Genomic DNA, 19311 nt, shown 5'->3' with positions numbered 1-19311 from the left:
AAGACATGTTTATGGAAGGCATAGCACTGAATTTTCTGAGCTAAGTTTCAGGTAGGGATAGGAATTCCATGTGGTCAGATGGTTTAAATAAATGCAAGTTAAAAAGTATGGCTATGCTCATGAAACAATGAATTCCATGTGACTGTGACACTGAGAACTGGTGTGAACATGGAAGAGAAGACTGGGGGTGAAGGAGAAGCATGTGCATGTGGACTGGTAATTGGTATCTACAACGTGCCAAGCATCATAATTTTCTTTCTAGGCCATGAAGAGATTCTAGAGATTTCTGAGTAGACAAGAGACATAATCAGGTATTTATGCTTCAGAAAAGTTAATTACAGAAAAATGTAGGAAATATTGGAAGAGAAGAAATAAAGATTGTATGGTGAACTTAGAAATAAAAATTTTTTTTATTGAAGTATGGTTGATTTACAATATTGCTTTAGTTTCAGGTGTACAGCATAATGATTCAGTTTTGTTTTTCATTTTTTGCAGATTATATTCCATTATAGGTTAGGACAAGATATTGGGTGTAATTCCCTGTACTATACAGTAAATCCTTATTGCTTATCTATTTTATGCATAGTAGTTTGTATCTGTTAATCCCATACTTCTAATTTGTCCCTCCCCCCTCATTCCTTTCCCCTTTGGCAATCATAAGTTTGTTTTCTATGTCTGTGAGTCTGTTTGTTTTGTATATAGGTTCATTTGTATTATATTTTAGATTCCATATATAAGTGATGTCAAACAGTATTTGTTTTTCTCTGTAAGACTTATTTCACTCAGCATAATATTCTCTAGGTCCATCCATGTTGCTGAAAATGGCAATATTTCATTCTTTTTTATGGATGAGTAATGTTCCATTGTGTGTATATACACACACAATCTTCTTAAGACCATTGTCTGTTGGAGTGCACTTGGGTTGCTTCCATGTCTTCATTATTGTAAACAATGCTGCTATGAACACTGGGGTCCATGTATCTTTCGAAACTAGAGTTTTCATAGTTTCTGGATATATACCAAGGAGTGATATTGCTGGATCACATGGTAGCTCTATTTTCAGTTTTTCAAGGAACCACCATACTGTTTTCCATAGTGGCTGCACCAATTTACATTCCCACCAGAAGTGTAGGAGGGTTCTCTTTTCTCCACATGCTGCCCTGCATTTATTATTTGTAGACTTTTTGATGATAGCCATTCTGACTGGTGTGAGGTGATACCTCATTGCTGCTATGAACCACTTAGTACAGGTACTTTTTATTTATTTACTTACAGCATATGCACGAGTTTTTCTTCAATATGTTTAGTTATAATATCTGTCAAGCAGTTTTTGAATGAGCGTGTAGCAGTCTGCATTCCCACAACCAGTATATGAGAATTTGGTTGCTCCATATTCTTGACAACACATAGTTTTGTCCATCTTTTTAATTTTAACCATTCTAATGGATAGTCATGTCTCACTGTGGTTTTAATTTTAATTTTCCTTTATGTCACATTAATTTTCTTATAGTTTACATGTTATTATCCATCGTTTAACTTTCAATCTATATATGTTCTTAAGTGAGTCTCTTATAAAAAGTATAAGAGACTTATACTCGACTCACACTCGCAGGAGTTCCTCACCTCGCAGCTGCACAACCTGGAGGAGTGGCTGCACCTGGGCCTGGGCTAGTGCGAGCAGAGCAAGAAACTCCTCACCAAGCGGGCCAGTGAGATCAAGTTACTCAAGGAAGAGTGTAAATGCAGGAAAAAGTTGATTTCCACACAGCAGCTGATGATTGAGGCCAAAGCCAGCTATTACCAGTGCCGTTTTTGTGACAAGGTCTTTATGAACCAAGGTCTTCTACAAAGTCATATTCAGTGCTGCCACCCTGCAGATTCTCATCTTGCAGAGTATAAGACAAGAGTACAGGCTGACAAGCTCCAGAATGAGACCGACATGTTGAAGGAGCTCACCAAGTCTCAGCTAGAGGCTGCACAGCATGCCCATGCAGTCAGATTCTCTAAGGAATATGAAATGCAGAAAACAAAAGAGGAAGAATTTCTGAAGTTATTCGATAGATAGAAAGAAGAAAAGGAGAAACTAGTTGATGAAATGGAAAAAGTCAAGGAAATGTTTATGAAGGAGTTTAAAGAAGTAACTTCTAAGAATTCAGCATTAGAATATCAATTGTCAGAAGTCCAGAAATCCAATATGCAAATCAAGTCAGGCACAGGCACATTAAAAGATGCACATGAGTTTAAAGAAGAATGTCCTCAGCATCCCCAGGATTTCCAAAATGTGATGCAACTTCTTGATAGTCAGGAAAGCAAGTGGACAGCTTGAGTTCAGGCTCTTCATCAAGAACACAAGAAAGAGAAGAGCCGGCTCCTGTCACATACAGAGAAACTTCGAAGCCTAATGATAGATGATCTAAATGCAAGTCATGTATTCTACAAGAAAAGGATAGAAGACCTAGGGCAGAGGCTCCAGGAGCAGAAAGAGCTGATCATCACTCAGAGACAACAGGTTAAAGAGTTTACCAGGAAACCATTAAACAGTGTCAGTGAGGCCAGAGGGAATCCTTTCACCTGGCAAACTTTTGAATCTAAGCCAACTACCCCAACTGGACCTATGAATACCCCAGCACCACAGACTTTGGATGCTAAGTCAAGTCTAACAATGGCACATGAACAGGCATTCTCATTGCACATACTGGAACCAACAGAAGAACTTTCAGAGGAAGAAAAAGGAAAGGCAAATGAACAGAAATTAAATAACGACAAGATACATTTAAGGAAAACTTTGAAGAATAACCCTTCCCTCGCTAAGGAAATAAGAACAGTCTTGGAGGAGAGTTTGGTGGAGTAACGGGAAATCTTGGGGATTAATGCAGATATACGTGGTATTCCAAGTGACCACTTGAATAGAGTGCTAAGAACCATAGTATCAGCAAGACATGAGCGGGAATGACAAGTACCTAACATTCAGCAACTTCGTGAATTCCCTGAACGTCAGGTCACCTGTAAAATTGAGGAGAGCATACTACTGTCCACAGACAGGGACAGTGCTTCTCAAGTGGACACCCTTTAAACTGGAGAAATACCCAAAGCAATACATCTTCCTCCCAAAAGCAGACAGTTGGTTAGACAAAGACCTGTTTTTACTGATAGGACATCTGTTCCAAAATTTAAGAAAAATATCACAGAAGATCATTTTCCCAGAAAGTCTTCAACTATTGTGACCCCCTCCCTTCAGTTCAGAGAAAGAGCTGGATGATGAGGACCTCCTCCAGGCCTGTGCCTCACCAGACTTACTTCCTGTGCTGTCATCTAAAAGCAACAAGAGTAGCTTTGGAAGGAGCACCGTCAAAAGTGACACTGACTGGACTGAGGGAAGTGAACTTGAGGACTCTGATATTTCTCCCAAGCCCACAGGAACCTCCATTAAAACATTAACTGGAAAAGTTGAAAAGACAGTTTCAAATCACAGAAATGTGAATAAGCCAGTTGGTGGGTTTAATGTTGCTGAGGCGTTCATCAAAAAAGAACAAAAAGAAGATCTAAAGGGTGCAGATGTGGACGATGATGACTGGGACATATCATCCTTAGAGGAAGAGAAATCTTTGGAGAGAAGAAATGGAAGAGAACAGAAGGAACCTCCACCTGTGAAGAATGAGTCAAATTCTACTTAACTGCCAAGTGCCTGGGGTGCAACTAACCTGAAAGGGCCAAAGGGAGAAGGACCTCAGGATGAATCCAGCACGTTGAAAAGCAGCCTAGTAACCAAGACTGATTGGAGTGACTCTTCAGATGTGTAACTGTCACCCCACACATCAGGAGGCCCTTCCAGATGCCAGCAGTATTGCAGTAGCGCAGTATTTCAGTACTGCCGACACGACTCTAATGCTCCTGCTTGGCAGTATCTCCTACAATAACAAGGAAGCTGACTCTCAAAGAACAAGAGTCCCTTTAGTGGCACCTAATGCAGTTATTAAAAAACAAATTGTCAACAGTATTTTGAAGCATATAAAGGTGTTTAAGACTGCTGCTGCTTAAAAATAATGTGTCACTGAAGTCATAAAAAGCTCTTCTTCAGAACGGTACTCTAGTGCTTAAGTGTATTTTTTTCAACTAATTTTTAAGTGAATTTTTTTTTAAACTTATATCAGGTTTTGGTTTGAATTAAAACCTCTTTTTTATATCTTTCTTATGTATGTTGTCACGTTGGAAGTGTTTTATTATAAAGTTTTGTTAGTATCCTTAAAATTGAATTAGTGGAATCAGTGAAATCTTGAGTAGATTGCTTATTTTTCATATAGAAGTAAGTTTAGAGTTATAAAAATATAGCTAGGCCCATGTTAGATAACTACATTTTCCAGAAGTACTTTTACCATATGCAGCTTTGAGCCATTGTAAGCATGTTGTTTTATTTTAGAACTTTAAATACTTTAAAACCTTTCTATATCATCATCTTTACCTTGGATATGTTATGAATAAAATGTAGCCAGTTTAAACGTCAGTTAATTTATCATACTATGAACAGAATAGATCGAGTCAATACTGAATTCATATATGTCTGTAGTTTTTTTCACTTTTTTAAAACGCCCAACCCATATTCTAAAATACCACAAAACTAAGTTAGTTTTATTCTTAACAATGACATTGTTAACAGTCAAAAAGTACATATAAACCGTTTTCTGCATTTTTTATACTTTGTGGTACTATATGTACTCTGTTTCCAAAAAAAAGTAACATTTTAACTAAATGGTTTGTTGGATTTTGGATCTTTCTTCATTTTGTCAACCTTTCAAGTAAAGCCCTCCATTATAAAAAGAAAAAGTATAAAAATTAGGTCTTTTTCAATCTAATGAAAATCACTCTAGTTGGAGAATTTGGTCCATTTATATTTAAAATAATTACTGATTTGGCTGAAATTAAGTCTGCTATCTTGTTATCTGGCTATCCCATCTGTTCTTTATCTTTTTCTATCTTCTTTTAATCAACTTTTTATTATTCCCTTTTATCTTCTTTATTGGCTTTTTAACTATATATTTTTGTAGTATATTTCTGGTGGTTAGCAATTTGCAGCTTCATGAATAATGTAAGAATTTTAATATTATAATTTTATATACCCCTCAATCCTTTCTTATTAATATTGCCATATATTTTACTTCTACATATATTATAAATCCTTCAACATATTGATATCACTAATTGCTTTAAAACATTAGTAACCTTTTTTGTTTTTTAACATGCATTTTTATCCTTTGTGGAGAACTAGCAGGTAGGCAGGGAGAACTAACTCTGCTCTGCATATAGGGATTCTGTGAATTCCAAGCCTATGAGTGATCTTTCTTGACAGAAACAAATTTCCTCCACCCATGAAAGGCCTGTTTCTCTGCCAGCACAGGCTCAGACTTGGCAACACTCCCAGCTGCCCTAGACTGCTGACCCTCTTGGAAGGGCTTGTTTTTCTCTAGAATTTATTTCCTTTAGGTTTCTTTGCATCCAAAGCTCTTCAGTGTGTTGAAAACATATGATGTTTTTAGTCTATCTTTTTATTTTTTACAGTAGGAACAATGTAATAGGATGTGAAAACATAAATGTTTTATATAAACTATTTATATCATGACTTTTATGCAAAATATTCAAGTAATATTGAATTCTGTCAAAATATTACTATTAGTTATGAAGGATACATGGTAACTTCATAAAAAAGTCCAAGTTTAGTGATATATTCAAGATACACAATGTATAGTCATTTATCAGAATGTTTACGTTATTACCATAAGGAATAAATGTTGTATGTCCACAAATGTCTCAAAATTCTTCTTAGGATAGAATATGGTAACATATGTAAAATGCTTTGCAAATTATACAAGCTCTGTGCATGCAAATTATTATAGTGAACTACAATAAAATGCTAATTACTTTTGGAAATGAGGATAGATATGACAGAGGAGGTCTTTATGGGACTGAAGATTTTATATATAAACACACACATACACAGTTGACCCTTGAACAATGAGGGGTTTAGAGGTGCCAACCCTCTGCAAAGCTGAAAATCCATGTATAACTTTACAATCAGCCCTCATAATCAAGGTTCTACATTCACGGATTCAACCAACCAGGGTCATGTAGTACTATAACATGTATTTATTTTAAAAAATCCACATATAAATGGACCTGTACAGTTCAAACCCATATTGTTCTATATATAGAGGGAGACAGAGAGAGAGAAAGAGAAACAGAGACAGAGAGAGAGAGACTGAGGCAGAGGAAAGAATAGTTACTATGTCCCAGGCATTGATTTATGCTTGTTACTCAAACTAATTCACCCTTACCACAATCTGATCTCAGAGATAGGCACCATTATTTTCCCCATTTTACAAATAAGAAAAATGAACACAGGTAACTTATGCAACTTGCCTAATATCATATAACTAGAAACTGAGAAAAAGGATTTAATCTAACTGTAGAGCTGTCTCTATTAATCATTCTGCTATACTTTCTAAAGTTCTTTCTGGCTCTGAGAGCCTATGATTTTATAATGAAAAACAAAATAAGTTAACTTAAGATATTAAAAAAAAACTTTATTGAGTGTAAAAGGTGAGAAATGAAGGGAGAGAAAGAAACAATAGAAGGGATTCCCTATAACTTCTAATACTAAAGGCACATAAACACACACAAAACACACACACAAGCACGCACACACACACACACGCACACACACACATCCCAAGTCATGATCAAAATGAAATTTTCCTTTCATCTGAATCCTTCCAATTACAGCTTGAATATCCCTGAAGGCCACACCTGAGAACAACACTTTAAAAAAAAAGGACAGTACCTACACAAATATGTACTTTGTACATATACAAGGTATATAGTTCTTTTTATTAAAATAGAGACATAAAATTAAAAAGAAAAACAGAGCTTCCCTGGTGGCGCAGTGGTTGGGAGTCCGCCTGCCAATGCGGGGGACACGGGTTCGTGCCCCGGTCGGGGAAGATCCCATATGCCGCGGAGCAACTAGGCCCATGAGTCACAACTGCTGAGCCTGCGCGTCTGGAGCCTGTGCTCCGCAACGGGAGAGGCCGTGACAGTGAGAGGCCCGCGCACCGCGATAAAGAGTGGCCCCCACTCGCCGCAACTGGAGAAAGCCCTCGCATAGAAACTAAGACCCGACACAGCCAAAATAAATAAATAAATAAATAAATTTATATATATATAAAAAAAGAAAAACACAGCAGGGTCCTCAGGAGGATCTTGAGCTGATATTTAGGATTCAGATTATACACAGAGCTACAAGACATTTGAAATGAGTAAAGAAACCAGAGAAATGAAGCATTAAACCTTTTAAAAGACACAGTTTAAGAAATCAGGGTCAGTTTGTCTAGGGTACCATATTAAGTATAGAATCTGTTATTGCCATCAAGACAATTACACTGAGAACACTCTAGTTATTCTTCATCTTTCATGAAGGAAATGACATGAATTGTTTAGGTCAAATTTCAGGAAGATTTGTTTAACAGTAGAGTAAGTTACCAAAAAAATCTGTGAATTTATACGCAGTTGTCCTGCCTGATCCACAAATACAAAACATGGGTGAGCAGATAGGAGTTCAGTTTTGCAATGAGTTATCCGAGACCACAGATACAATAAATAAAGATGGATAGATGTGGAAAAAGGACAAACGCATGCTCAGTTATTATTACCTTTGAAATGAAAGGCTAGAAACATCTTAATTCACAAGACTTTACGATTAACTTAAATTATTAAAAAAGATCATTTTTTTTCCCCTCGGGTTAGTGGCTCAGTGTTTGCCCTAAAAATTTTAAAACTCCCCATTACAGTGTAAAAGTTTTACTGATATGTGAAGTTACTACATTCATTCAGGCCTAACCAGGACCACAAAGGTAAAAGAAAGAACCAGCTGTAGCTCTGCATAATAAATGAAGAGGAATATCAAGTTAACACGAGAGGTTTGGAGCGGGAACATGGCAGACCTAGATACGGAGACGAAAATGGGAGATAGGTCTAGATAAGAAATTCCAAGAATACACTGTTAGAATCGGGCTGGAGAAATTCCTTCCGATGGGAATAAATGAGGAAATTCAGGACAGTGGTGTCAAAATATGTATGTACCTATGAATGTGTGTAAGAATATTTTGCTACCCTCGTTTGATATAATTCTCTCACCTCCTCCACGTAACAGCCTTGAATGAATGGTGCTTGGGGTGTGATGGGAGCAGAAATGAACTCCCTGCCAGAGAGAACTGAGGTGGAAAAAATTCAAGTTGCTCTGGGGCAGAGAGAGGAAGAGCATTCTTTCTCTTACTCCCCAGTGCCTTACAAATATATTGTTATTCTGAAAGCAAATGCATTAGGCACATAAAATTTTTGGTACGGGTTGGGTTTTGTAGGGAGCATTCCTGCTATCCACAGGAATTAAAACTCAGTATACTTGTCCCCTGCCCTGTAGTGGACAGTTAGGTGTGTAGGAGATACACATTTTTGCTTGAATAAAGGAAAAGCACAGGGATAAGAATAGGAAGTTTATGGTTTTAATTGTCAGTTCTTGCTGTTAATACACACTAACTTTTTATAAACATATAATTTGTTAGGGCCACAGTTTCCTTGACTGTAGAATAAAATATTTTAAACTTAGAATTTATAAGATGACTTTATATGCATGTCAATTTGACCTTCAAAATAACCTTTGGAGTTGTGTGAATCCCCCCAGAACAGGTTATCATCAGCCCATTGTACAGATGTGAAATAATATCTGGGAAGCTAAGAGATCTGAGCATATTCCATAGCTAATATGAAATAGGGCTGGGAAGGCTAGGACTCTTCACTCCTGGTTTTCTGATTGTAAGTCCACTTTTGTTTATGCATTGCCCAATTTCTCTGCACTCTTTAAAATTTACCTAGTGCTATCACACAGAGAATTGCTGCTAGCAAGTTCAGTTAATTAAACAGGTTTTGTAATTCCATTGAGAAGTTCTAACAGTAATTGAAGATTTTATATTTCCATTCAAGTCTCCATTTATTCTATAAAAATAATTATATTGAAAACATACCGGGTTTTCATGAGCCATCCTTAATATACTTTTTGTTCCTTATCATTGCCACTTACCTACCACGACTTGACTGCCTTAAAAATCTACATGCTACCTTATGTGCGTATTCCTTTGCACATACTATGCTTTCCATCACAAAAGGTCTTCTCCTGATTCAGGTGAATTCTTACTCATTATCCAAAACTGACCTGAATATCAATCCCCACAGAAGCCCTTTCTAATCTTAGTGATTCCTGGAAAAGTCAACCATTCCCTCATCTGAGCTGCTATTTTATCTGAAGCAAAATTCTATTCTTGACCTTAATATATGGTACCTATTTGCCTACAGGCAAATTCCTTCCGATGGGAATAAATGAGGAAATTCAGGACAGTGGTGTCAAAATATGTATGTACCTATGAATGTGTGTAAGAATATTTTGCTACCCTCGTTTGATATAATTCTCTCACCTCCTCCACGTAACAGCCTTGAATGAATGGTGCTTGGGGTGTGATGGGAGCAGAAATGAACTCCCTGCCAGAGAGAACTGAGGTGGAAAAACAGGTCTGGTTTTGTGAGCAGGGACCATACTGTATCCTCAAAACTTGGAGTAGTACATTAGTGAAGGGCTCCTACTGGAGTCTCAATAAATGTTTATTAAATTGAATTGAATTGAAATACTCCAGATTTTAGCATAGAACTTAAAATTCTCATATTCCAGTAATATTCAAATAAGAACCTTTGCTGAGTCAGCAACATATACTATCATGACACATACTGCCAAATGTTATGATTTAAACTTGAATTACAAATTAAACTCAAATTTTAAGAGTACTTGTTTCATCAAAATTCAGTGATTCCACAATAGCCCCAATATGTAGGACATTTTAGATGAATGGTACAGAACACTTTAACCTATTCAACTTGCCACAGATCCAGTAAGTGTTTCTCAACCCTTCTCAAAACAAAAGGTTGCGTGGTCTTAGTGCTGAAGATGATAAATGTATGCAGAAAACACAGGGCAAAGTAGGACGGTGCTCTAGCTCTGTCTTTCCACTGACCCATCTCTCAGCAATTTTCACCACCAGACAGAAGGAAGCACCTCTGCCTGCTTCCTTTCGTTGTATAAACAGTGCATGGAAGGAGTCCCTGACCTTCTCTGCTGTGTCACTTTTTTTTCAGCTCAATTTGTCTAATTAGAATCATTGAGAAGAAATGTAAAGTTTTCATAAAATAGAGGCATAAGTCTCATAGGTGTGAGCAAAACAGAACAAAATCTATGTATATTCAAATTTTTTATAATAGGAAGATCTTATTGTAATAAAAATGATGCTTGTCAAGTCTTGATCTTAAAGAAATTTTTCATCTTGGGTCTAGGACAAGAGATTATGTGATGGTTCTGAGATTATCCTCGTGGCTCTGTCCAGGTCTCCCCAACATGGAGAGCATCGCCGGGGTGGGAGCCCCAGCCTCAGCCCATTCACGGAAACAGCTTTTCACTCAATGGTATATATAGGTAAGTAAACATAGACACACACGCACACAGTATATTTTATCATTTCCAGAGGCTTTTTCTAGTCATAGCTACAGTGATGTTGTTCAAAGTTTACTGGGCAGGGAACACACATGGTTACCTTTTCAACCTTTCTAATTTTTATTGGATCCTAAGCTCCCACATTTGGCCTCCAGGCATTTTTCTTGATAAAGCCCTCCTACCTTCCAGTCCAACAAAGACCAAAGACTTTGGATATGAATTTTTTAAAGTAACCACTGGAGAAGAGGCTTCAATTACATTGGCCCAACCAGCAATCTGTGGAAGTCCACACGAATTGCTCAGAGACAACGTCCTGCCTTCTACCTTGCGGTCACAAGTTTGAGTCAAGCAGAGATTAACAGTGTCCAAGGGTTGTTATCATCTGGTGATCACTTGGGAGCTGAGATGAAATAAATTGCTAGTATCTTGCATCTACTTACTGAGGTTGCCTGGTTCAGGCTATGTGGGGGACCAGAGCCAAATCTTAGCTGCAGTGGGTACTCTAAATGGAAGTCTCTGTGCAAAGAGCAAATTCTAAATAAACCATATATTACACTTCTTCTTGCATTAATGGAAGGTATCCTCTCAGACAAGGTTGGAAGTAAGCTGGGGAGCTGTGAGTGTGGGAAATGGGCAAAGTCTGCTATTCAAGATGAAAGGCCTCTAAGTATTTAAATTTAAATTCTATCCTGGGTCCTCTACAGGAGAAATACCATCTGATCTTGAATTCCTCTCCTGGATAGCACAGTCTGACTCAGTCAGAAGGTCCCACCTCCCTTATCTATTGTTTCATCCACTTTGACCGTCATCAAACTTTAGGGAAAATAGAAAACTTTTCAACAGAAAAATTTGGGAACCTAGGCATGGTTGGTATGTGCACAAGCATTTACATATGTGCAGAGAGAGAAGAGAGAACCAATTCACATTAAATTTTCTGAATGTTTAATTAGGGCCAGATAATATTTTGTTATTATTGTTGTTATTGTTTTATTTTGATTAAAGAAGCTTTTGGGTCTGAATCATTGAAGTATTTGCCTATATTTTCTACTTGACATTTCATGCATAGATACTATTAAAATAAATCTTGTTTACTTCATTTATTAATTTAATGTGTTATACATAAACTGACTCGTGGATAATAATTCAAATTAGGCCTAACTAGGTAGAACTTAGAAATAAAAGGGACTTCTAAGATTATTCTGTTTAAAGAAAATTCAAGGTTTCTAAAAGTTAAGGGTAGACTGAAATTTTACAGGGCTGCCATCTTGTCCAATTGTTACCAAGAACTACAAAAGTTTCCATCTCCAAGTTCATCCTTCATTTGCAACCTATACATCATAAAACCAATGGCTCTTAATTTTGGGTGGTTACAAGCGCTTTTGGGAATTTGGTGAAAGCTATGGATCTTCTGCCCAGAAAAAATACACAACACACAAACTAAAGAAATTTTCACCCAACTGAGGGAATTCCCCCATCTTCTAAAATCTATCCATCGACAACCATCCCCAAAAGGGTACTTGAACCACAGGTTAAGAATTCCTGAAAAAGATATCAGCTCAGGCAACTTCTAGTAAGAGTACATACTCCACATCTTTATCAATACATATGAAGAAAAGAAAAAAAGGCAAGAAAGCAATGTGCTCTCTTAAAATGGGCAGAAATCAAGATGACTGGTTTAAGCAACCCAATTATTTGTCCTTGAAAATGGTGAATACATGTTTGTACCAAGTTTTCCACTTCTCCGTCTCAAAATTAGAGGGCCTTAGAGTATGATCAATTTTAAGACCAAACAAGGCTATGATTTTGGTAAAGAAAGCTAACAAACAGACTGAGTTCCTGTAAGCCTTCTAAAGCTTCAAGTGGCCAACTCAGATGAAAACTAAAAATAGAATCAACTAATCAGCAAGAGCTGTTGCAAAATGAATTTGTTAGAGGCTTGGATCAATTTAAAATTTTAAAAATTAATGTGATTCTTCTGTCCAAAATTACATTTCATTTTACACATATATTATGTCTATACGTTAGACATATAAATATTGATATATATATATAATTGCCCAAAATATCTGCCTCCCATTAAAAAAAAAACACCTTACCACTTCCACAGCAGTAAGAATGGATGAAAATTTCCAACCAAGCATAACTCAAAAGTTATCAAATTCGTTTAGATTAGTGGCCAAGAAGGACTCGGGGGAAAGCTTTACATGTGCACCCTTAGAGTTCAAAATTCTAACTCAAAATTCATTTTAGACCATTTCGTTACTCAGTTGTCAAAACGTACCTCAACACGGAGTATCTCACCGCTCCACGCGCCAGCGGGCAAGGCCGCGAGTTGGAACCGGAAGCCACTTCCAGCCAGCGGTCCGAGCCCTCGGCCCCGGGGGAGTGCACTTCCGGGACGCCGGGTGGGTGCATTTCCGGGACCCGGCCGGTGCAGGCTATTCCTCAGGTACCCAGCGCACTCTTTTCCGAGGTCCTAGCCCAGGCCCGGCGCCGGAGGCCGGGGTTACGCGAGGTCGTGGGCTCTAAGGACAAGCCTGTTTCAGTTCCCGCGTCTTTCACCACAAGAAGTTTGAGGGAGGAAGTTTGGACTCCGGAGTCGGCCCAGCATGGGGCTGCGGTCCAGGCCTGCGGAGAGAAGAGCGGGGCGGTCGCCCTTGACCGAGGGGAGTCGTTGCCTCCCGGCGTTGTTACGCTCACACCCCCCGTCAGATCCTCGTAAAGACCAGGTATGCGGTGGGAAAAGGAGCACGCTGACCGCGGGCTCCCGGGCCTCCCCTGCATCCGCGAGGAGGCGCACTGCCCGGTGGACCACGCGGCGCCAGGTGCGGCCGGGAGCCTGCCTCAGGGCGCCGTGGGTTTGAGGCCCACTTCTAGGGCTGGTGCACGTGGGCGGCATGGGTTGGGGGGTCGTGCCCTCGATGTCCCACGCAGCTGGTCTGTGAGCTGCCTCTCAGCCACCCCAGTGACTCCCGGCCGCCCTTGGTACTCTGTCCGCGCTCTCCGCATTCGCAGAATGACCTTGGCCCAGGGATGCCAGCCCTGGGCTTTGAGAGTCTTCCGCTTAGGGTGAAAGGTGGGGATGGAGAATGGGAACACGGTGCACTTGGCACATTTTTCGTTGAAACCCGGAACCCGCTCCCTCCCTGGTGCCACAGCCGAACCTGGCATCCCAGGCGGGGTGCGGGTAGGAGGTGGGGGGCTCGATCTGCCCTAATCGTAAATCATCTGTCTATGTGACTGACCTCGATCTATTTCCAAACAAAAGGGTTAAGCTTTGAAACAACCTAAGTAGTTGTTGATGAGAAAAATGTAAGCATTAGGTAGCTAGAATTGTTAAAAATGAATTTCTCGAATGTGGGTTGTGATTTTATGGTAAGATACCAGGGTCTGTAAATCAAATGACACCCATTAAGCGAGGGTGCTTAAACAGCATTAAGCAAGGGAAAAGGAGCCCAGTTTTGAATACATACACACTGTTGTCTGGTATCCATTAGTTGTTTAATGTCTGGCCTGAATAACTAGTCCTAGTTTTTTTGTTGTTGTTTTTTTAAAATTTATTTATTTATTTATTTATTTTTGGCTGTGTTGGGTCTTCGTTTCTGTGCGAGGGCTTTCTCTAGTTGTGACAAGCGGGGGCCACTCTTCATCGCGGTGCGCGGGCCTCTCACTGTCGCGGCCTCTCACTGTCGCGGCCTCTCTTGTTGTGGAGCACAGGCTCCAAACGCGCAGGCTCACGGGCCCAGTTGCTCCGCGGCATGTGGGATCTTCCCAGACCAGGGCTCGAACCCGTGTCCTCTGCATTGGCAGGCAGATTCTCAACCACTGCGCCACCAGGGAAGCCCTAACTAGTCCTAGTTTTAAATCTGCAGCTAAAATTCTGTTCATTTTGGCCAAGGAACTCTATGTGGCACATAACAAAAGTTTGATGTTAGCATTTATTATAATTTTATTAATATAATCAATATAATATTATTCAACATGCCCTGAAAATACAAGATACTAGTTAATTCTCCGTATAAACTGAAAATAACATATATTTGTATGTTAATGTGGCATAACTTAAAAGAAGGACTAAACATTGCTGTTATTTATTCACACATACTTAGTGTGCAATTATTGTTAACGTTTTCATTTTCTTCATCCGATGTTGGTGAAAACTGATATTATGTTAGTCGGTTGACTAAAGGATATTATTGTGTTGCCAACATTTATCAATTTCAAGAAAATTTTCGATGAGTAAATGTCTTTTATACAAATATTCATATACCTGAAGTAAGTGCTCTGAATTACATAAGATATATGAATATTATATTCCTTTTGCTGTTGGTTTACCCAGGATAATTTTTCTTACCTTTACGTTTGCAGGGTTGAAAATCATAGTCTCATACTCTTTTCAACTAAGGATATCGCTGTATTATCTTGAATTTTCTTCAGGGCTTGATGATATTATCAGTGAAAACTTTAGGTAATTCTGGTGACCAGAATTAAAATGGGAAGCCAAGATATTTATTTGGAAGAGAGGAGAACAGAGACCTTTGTAAACATGCTTCTCAAGAAGCAATTATTAATAGCATTTTCCACCTTCCAGTTCTCCAGTTTTTAAAAGCAGCTGTTGAAAATGTTTGTCTCAGAAAATTACAAGAATAATTAAAGTTATTTAAGCATAAAATAACCAGTTTCATAATAGGCCCCAATTTTCATCAGAAATATTAAGTACCATTCGGCTAATTTAATAGATTTCTAAACTTTAGTTATATTTTCTGTGCTACAAATATTTTCCATAAGCCTAATTTATGCTAGGGAATAGTATGTCCTTTGATGAATGCTTACTCTGAGCACGTACACAATTGGTGATTAGTTTTGTATTTTGTACTCTATACCTGTTGCAAAAAAACCCTTGATTATCCTTCTACAAGCCAGACACGGTTCAATGAATGCCAAAAGCAAATGACTATAGAACTCTAAAATAGTAGGATTTTTAGGATTATGATATTTAGGTTTCATTTATTTTATCCATCGATTTTCATTAGGAAACTGGTTATGAGAATGACAGAATTCAGGAGTTAAAAAAAATCAAATTAACACCCTGCTGATTGCAATAAAGTACTATGTAGTAATCCAATGCCTGCAACCTAGCTAAAGAAGTTCACATCAATTACAACGGCATTACAAATAAAAGCAAAGGTCGGTTCTGCTCAATACAGTTGGCCTATTAATTCACACTAGAAAACTGTGGTTGCCTAAGTAGTAAAGCTCTGGACTTGTAAAGGCCTCCAAACCCAGTTAAAGTGACAGGAAAAAAGAGAAAAAGAGCAACCTAGCAATTTTCAGCAGGGAGCACAGTTATCATAAAGCTGGGGCCGCCTTTACCCCAATCACAGGTTAAACCAATTTGATTTATAACAATGAAAGCACCTTCTGCTTATTCTTGAGTTACAGCACCTCCTTGTGTAAACACCCATACAATAGAAAGCCAAGGCAGGTGATATGCAGCAGAACAAAGCATCAAGGCCAAGCAAAGGAAATTCTGCACTAAGATGAAATTTTATCATCTTATTTAATTAAAAGGTGGTAGGTGGGGTAGGTAAGAAATCTATAAGCAGACGCATTAGATAAACTAGTTAAGAGAAAAAATCATATCTAGGAGGCTGTATGTATGTATTTATTTCAGATATCCTTGGAAAATTGTGGTTTGGCTCATTGTTTTTGGACCGTAAGAGACAGAGACTTTATCCACTGTTTAAAACATCTCCTATAATGTAGCTTGAGTAGGTAAGATATGAAAACATACTGCAACATTCTCTCTTTTCCCTACCAAAGCACTATAATGTAGCTTTTGAACATTTCATCATTTTTCTTTAGTTCTTGGAATGATGTCTGAGAAAGTGCTTGTCCAGTCAAAATAATCTGTAGATACTCCACGTGTATTACACATAATTCCCATTGTTTCTGTTTTCAAGCAAAGAGAAAAATTAATTATTTTACATGTTATAACCGTCATTAAATTCTTTGCAAAATTGATAGGCAAATGCACAAGGAATCAAAGCTTGGTTGCATGAAATGGTGGACCAAAATCCAGCTCAAAAAATTGAACAGCTCTTGGACTCCACTGACTCAATTGAAAAACGGGGGTAATACTCCCACCTATGATTATCTCACAAGGTTGATTCAGGGTTCATTTGAGGAAAATGTTCCTAAAAATGCTTTGAGAATTATAAAACCTCATCCTAATAAAGAGCAAAATTATACAACTTTATTTGAAACAATACCAACATATTGGGGGAGAATGATGTTGCTTACGGAGCCCCCTGAAATATGCAATGCATATATCATTTGAGTCATCAAAGAGGAAATGATTTTATCTTGCCTGGGTCACAAAAGCTGGTCTCCGTTTGCCCTGGTTCTGGTCCATCCACGCAGGAGTTAATCATGATTTGAACACATTTTTTTGTTAATCATATATATATATATGTGTATATATATATATATGTATATATATATATATATATATGTATATATATATATATACACACACATACATTCTTTTTCATATTCTTTTCCATTGGTTTATCACAAGGTATTGAATATAGTTCCCTGGGCTAAACAGTAGGACCTTGTTGTTTATCCATTGTATATATACTAGTTTGCATCTGCTAATCCCAAACTCCCAGTCCATCCCTCCCCCAACCCCCAGTCCCCTTTGGTGACCACAAGTCTGTTCTCTATGTTTGTGAGTCTGTTTCGTAGATAAGTCTATGTCATATTTTAGATTCCACGTATAAGTGATATCATATGTTATTTGTCTTTCTCTTTCTGACTTACTTCACTTAGTATGGTGATCTCTAGGTCCATCCATGTTGCTACAAATGGCATTATTTCATTCTTTTTTATGGCTGAGTAGTATTCCATTGTATATATGTACAACATCTTCTTTGTCCATTCATCTCTCGATGGACATTTAGGTTGTTTCCATGTCTTGGCTATTGTAAATAATGCTGCTGTGAACATAGGGGTGCATGTATCTTTTTGAATTGTAGTTTTGCCTGGATATGCCCATGAGTGGGATTGCTGGATCATATGGCAGCTCTATTTTTAGGTTTTTGAGGAAGCTCCGTACTGTTTTCCGTAGTGGATGCACCAGTTTACATTCCCACCAACAGTATAGGAGGGTTCTGGAAGGAGGGAATTCTAATGGAAATTACTTTGGAGAAAAATTGTGATGCGTTCCAACATACATCATCATCTCATTTTATCTCTGTTATGGAATTTTTTGTAAAATGCATATAACTCACTTTTGCTTGTAAATTGTGTATACATTTTGTAAAATTCATATAACTCAAATTTATGTGTGAAGTAAATTTATGTTCTGGGAATACAACGGCAATTTGAGTAGTGTTCACAGCTAGTGTGGACTGAAATTTGAAGTTGCTTATAGAAGGCTAATCTCAGGTGGGTTATGTAGAGATGGGAAGAGCAGAAATAGCAAAACATTAAAAATCAATAACTGGACAATATATTGGAAAGGAGATACAGTAGTTGGAAGAGTCAATGATACATTGTTTTTGACAAGGGTCCCTGGTTAAACAATTCATAAAGAACATCCAAGAGAAACTGCACATTATGTAGAATAGTGGAGAAAGATGAATTCTGTTTGAAACATTATGACTAAGAATGAGTACAGTACCTCCCATTCAAGATGAGTGTGCAAAAATATTACAAAATGTGTAAGGAAAATTAACTGTGAGAGATAATAAAATACTTATATATACAAGCATTCTGGAGTTGAATTCACCATTGGAAACATTACAAATAGCAATCTACATTTGATTTTAAAGTGAGCATGTTAAGAATTCTTAATGGGATTTTGAAAAAAGAATACAACCCATGAAAAAGAGCAGGAGATTTTGAAATAGCACGCAAAAAAAGAATAAAGTACAGACAGATATAAATAAGTAACAGCTCTAGAAATGAAAATTATATAAGAAAAAGAAGCATAAAAACAAGAAGAAATACAATCAAAGAGAGAATTAGGAAGCTCGATGATAATAATAAGGAATTTATCCAGATAAAGAGATTGAAAGATCAAAAAGACCAGTGAAGACAGCATCTAACAGGTTTGGTAGAAGTTCCAAAAGGAGGGCAGAGAGAATAAAAGAGAAGGTTCACCAAAAAGAAGTAAAAGCAAAAGCCCCAGGGGGCTCCTCAGGAGAATGGAATGGAAGACCCATCTGTCTCCTTCTCCAAACCCAAGAAAAAGAAATCTTTTTCCAAGGAGGAGCTGGTTAGTAATGATCTTGAAGAGACAGCTGGCAGTGGAAGTCTTCCCAAGAGGAGGAAGTCTTTCCCTAAAGAGGAACCAGTTAGTTAGTGACCCTGAGAGTCAGGAAACAAGAACGTCCCCCCCACCCCAAAAAAGAAAAAATTCTCTTCCAAGGAGGAGCCACTCAGCAGTGGGCCCGAAGAGGCTGCTGCCAGCAAGAGCAGCAGCTCCAACAAAAAGAAAAAGCTCTAAACGTTATCCCGGGAAGAGTAGAATGGACATTTCCCTGGTGGGGCATCACTTGCAGAGATATTTCTCATCCCATCCCCTGTATCCCAATAAAAATAAAAACAAATTCACGAGAAAAAACAAAAAGAGAAGTTTCATCCACTCAACAAATATTTACAAAGGGTCCACCTGGATAAGTTTTTCTTCTAATCATAGAGAATATTTAAACAAGAAAAAATTG

General features: G+C 38.0%; 1 pseudogene across 1 annotated transcript; it reads left to right on the top strand.

Moving 5' to 3' along the window:
- Positions 1–1689: 1689 nt before the first annotated feature.
- LOC309656409 (cilium assembly protein DZIP1 pseudogene) lies at positions 1690–6925 on the top strand (annotated as a pseudogene). Its single transcript has one exon. The product of its transcript is annotated as a cilium assembly protein DZIP1 pseudogene (transcript).
- Positions 6926–19311: the final 12386 nt, after the last annotated feature.

Source organism: Balaenoptera physalus, assembly GCF_965194825.1.
Source record: "Balaenoptera physalus genome assembly, chromosome: 2".
NCBI lineage: Eukaryota > Metazoa > Chordata > Mammalia > Artiodactyla > Balaenopteridae > Balaenoptera > Balaenoptera physalus.
The sequence above is the reverse complement of the archived record's forward strand: the minus strand, read 5'-3'. Positions and strand labels throughout refer to the sequence as shown.